This window comes from Gossypium arboreum, chromosome 6, assembly GCF_025698485.1.
Source record: "Gossypium arboreum isolate Shixiya-1 chromosome 6, ASM2569848v2, whole genome shotgun sequence".
NCBI classification, from domain to species: Eukaryota; Viridiplantae; Streptophyta; class Magnoliopsida; order Malvales; family Malvaceae; genus Gossypium; species Gossypium arboreum.
Genome location: NC_069075.1, coordinates 79,938,094 through 79,942,560, shown reverse-complemented (window position 1 = coordinate 79,942,560; position 4,467 = coordinate 79,938,094).

The window sequence follows — 4,467 nt, the reverse complement described above, 5'->3', positions numbered from 1 at the left end:
GTTGACCAAACTGTATTCTCATTCACCACCTCTCCTTGACGCCCTGTCCTCCCTCTTTCTCCAATTTCATTCTTTTTCCTCTTCTTTTCTCATCTATTTTCTCTCCATTTGCAAAAACCACCACCCTTTCTGTAACATACCGAATTAGGGGGTAGTCAGAACAGTGGTTTCGAAACCAAAAATTTGACACAGTAAAATTCATTTTATTTATATTTTTATGGTCTACAATTTCACATGATGATTTCGTAAAAATTCCGTTTGAAAATTTTGACATTTGGGAACTCAATTTGGTCAAAAAGACTAAATTGTAAAAAGTGCAAAACTTGAGTTCTAGAAGCTAGAGGTGTCTAATTGCTATGAAATTTTACCTTGGAAGTCCTTAAATGGTAATTAGATCATTGGTTAAATTGTTGGCCAAAATGGACATGAAATAGGTGAAATAGAATATTTTTAAGTTAGGGGCATTTTGGTCATTTAGTAATTAAAATGAATTAAAAACAAAATTAAAATCCAATTTTTGTCCATCCTCTACCCCATGGCTGAAACTTGCATGGAGAAGACATAGCTAGGGTTTTCCAAGCTTCTAAGCTCGATTGTAAGTCCGTTCTAGCCCCGTTTTTAATGATTTTTACATTTTTGAAATCCTCGTAACAAGATCTATATATTTCTACCATTTATTTGAGCTAAGGTTGATGTTTAAAAATTTACCCATGTATTTCATGCATGTATTTTGATGTCGAATGGTAGAAACTAAATGTCGGGTGTTAAATAAATGACTTTTGCTAAGTGATTTTCGATGAAAATGCTTACAAGGACATAACTATAAAAGTTATAAAATTTGTCGTAAAAGTGTGTTTTAGTGGAAATTGGGGACTGCTATAGTTATGAAAATGATTCGGTTAGGCTTAAAGTAAAAAGAAATTGAATGAAAATAATTTTACGAGCATTGGGGCAAAAGTATAAATATGTGATAGTTCAGGGGTCAAAATGAAAATTTGTAAAAGTATGATTTTTGGACCCATATAAATAATGTGACTAATTAGTAAGCTAAATGTGATATTATAGATCAAGGAAAATGAGATTTGGGCATAGATTGGGAATGAATGAAACTATGGAGTAAATCAGAATAAATAGCCATGCTCACATTCGAGTGAAGTTCGTATGTCAATAATAATGCAATGATATCATTGTTTATGCTTAAACTTAAATTGATGTGTTAACATTATGTGGTGAATATTTATATAGTTGATATGATGATTGTATTTTGCGACAAATGCCTAAATGTTATTATGAGCAATGCCATGTTTATTTCATGAATATGAGAATGGTGAATTTGTAAGCATGAATGATATCATGGTCGTTATCCACGGTGTTACAAGCAAGTACGATGGAGATGCTATGTGTAATGAGAAAAACCCCGTTTAAACCTTAGGAATAGTTTAGGATACAAGTGACATGTCACTAGGAATTAAGAAGTCCGAACTCGTTGAGTGGTCCGGGTTCGTGACATATATGACATCCGAGCTCGTTGAGCAGTCCGAGTTCGTGATATATATATATATAAGAAATCCAAACTTGTTGAGTGGTCCAATTTCGTGATATATGTGGCATCCGAGCTCGTTGAGAGGTCTGAGCTCATTATGGATGAGAGCATCCGAACTAATTGAGTGGTCCGAGTTCATGATGGATGCGATGCATGTGAATAAGTTTCGGGCAATGGTCTTGTGTGTCCTACCAGTGGCTAGGTAATCCTTAAGCAATCGGATACCTGTCAGCTTTTGTGAGTAGCTATGTAGTTACACCTTGACCGATAGCTTATATGAGCAAGTCCGTGAATAGCTCCTCCGTGAGCGTTACTGATATGATGTAGCTTCGGCTACAAATGTTTATGTGGCACTTATGTGCAAGTTTCTATGTATCCCATAGTATTCCGAGTGTTCAATGGGTATTATAATGAATGATGTGATGAAAATTTCAGGATAGGCATGGAAATGAAGGTAAAGTTATTTGATATGCTACGGATATGTACAGGTATGTACGCTAAACTCATGAGCAATGCCTTGATGAAGGATGACTTATGGTGAGAAAGTTTATGTATATGTATTTATATGAACATATGATGAGTGTGCAAAATGGCTTGAATGATGAATAATCTTTATGGCTATGTTATCATGTCTTTGTGTAATTGAACATGGAATCCATGGAATGGTAAGTTCATGATTAGTTGAAAATGAACTTATGATAGTTATCATCATATTGCACTAAAACAGTTTTGGACAGCAACAGTAGTCCGACTTTAAAAATCCACCAAAAGTTTTGAAAATTGAATTAGTAACTGATTGAGATATGAGATTAAATATTATTGAGTCTAGTTTCACATAGAGGAAACGGTGTATGCAAAAGAATTTTGTATTATGAGATATTTGAATTTTTGTGAGACAGAGTCAGAGTTATTTCGGGCTCCCCTATCTTAACTTTGGAAAATCACTAAAAATTGTACAATAATGATTATGAGTTATAATTTTTATGACTAAATTATAAATGAGTCTATTTTCAAAAGAAATATACAGGAACATGATATGAACCCCGTATTAATAGATAAATAAATTTTAGTGAGGAAAGATCAAAGCTGTCAAACAGCAGACAGGGATAACTTTAAAGAATAAACTGTACTTATTGGCTAACCAAAAATTCTAAAAATTTTATGGTAAGAATATATACGATTCTAGTTTCAGGGAAAATTAACGGATCTTAATTTGGAATTCTGTATCTCAAGATATTAATAATTTAGTGACTATGACTCGAGTAGACAGCTTGACTAGGATTTGAGCAAATAGTAGAATTGTGAGCAATTTCAATTGTGTTACCATGAGAACATGTTAATAAAATTGCTTATTATTTTCATATGGACTTGCTAGGCTATAAAGCTTACTCCCTCCTTTCCATTTCTTTAGTGTTGACAGGTTAGCTTGGGGTTTGAGATCATCGGAGCCAGCATCACACTATCAAGCTATCACTTTCGGGGAATTGGTGAATCTTAAACGTCTTCAAGTGAGTGGCATGTATAGAGACTTACTTATTTATATGTGTTCTTATGATTTGGCAAAGATGGTGGCTTATATTAGTACATTGTATATAGCCATGAGATGTGGCTTATGATGGTCATGGCTTGTAAGCCTATTTATCCAAGTTATGTATTGATGCCTTGTGATGTGGACATGTGATTATATTTTTTTTATATGAATGGTTAGTATACGGTATGTATGCTTGATGAATGTTTTATGACCAAATAAAGTGGTTATAATCAGAGAATAAAAGTGCGATATGGCAATAAGTCAATAATGCTTGAACATGAAATTGATGTGGAATGACTTAGGCAAGCATGTATAAGTATATAAGTGATGATCAAAATGACATGTTCAATTGATTATGAATTGGTCTGTTTAGACTTGGTATAAAATGATTAAGCAAAACACATGTATGATGACATATGAATAGTACAATTAAGCCTTAATGGAGGATGTTTAATCATTTACTTGATGCTACATTATATGTGTCTATAATGTATTTAAGTATCTGAGGTATTAATGGTAACAAAAAGGCTTGGAAAAGAGCCTAAGTACTAGACACACAGGCAGAGACACGGCCATGTGTCTCAACCATGTGGAGGACATGGCCTAGCACAGGGGCGTATGGCCTAGCCATGTGGTTCAATTTGTTTTGCTGACATCATAAACAGAGAGTTACATGATTTGAGGACACGGGTGTCTTGGAGACACACGGGCTTTTTGTAACACCCCCTTACCCGAGACTGTCGCTGGAGTCGAGCACGAGGTGTTAACAGACTTAATTTATCACTTAAACAATTTCAAACAATTTATTTTACCTTCCGTAATAAACTGTCCATCTGTGTCACAGTCGCTAAAAAATTCATATTTCAATTTACAAAACTTAAAATTCAAATCGATAAATTTTCCCTGAAAATAGACTCACATATATATTTACTAATTGTTTTCCAGAATTTTTGGTTGGGCCAATTAGTACAGTTTACTAGTTAAAGTTTCCCCTGTTTCAGTGTTTGACTGCTCTAACCTCTATTCACTACGAATCACTTTTCTCTCTATACAGAATTCAGATGACTATGACATTTGTTTCTCTTAAAAGTAGACTCAATATGGAATCTATACATATAAAGTATGACTCCTAATTATTTTTTTACAATTTTTAGTTAATTTCTAAAATCAGAACAGGGGATTCAGAAATTGCTCTAACCCTATTCCACCAAAACCCAAATATCTCATGAAATACAACTTATTTACCTATTTTGTTTCTTTCATATGAAAATAGACTTAATAAGATTCAACTTCATATTTTACTCACCATTCAATTATGTCTCTACTATTTTTAGTGATTCTTCAAACTCACATCTTTGCTGCTGTATGATACTGTTTTATAGCAAATTTCACC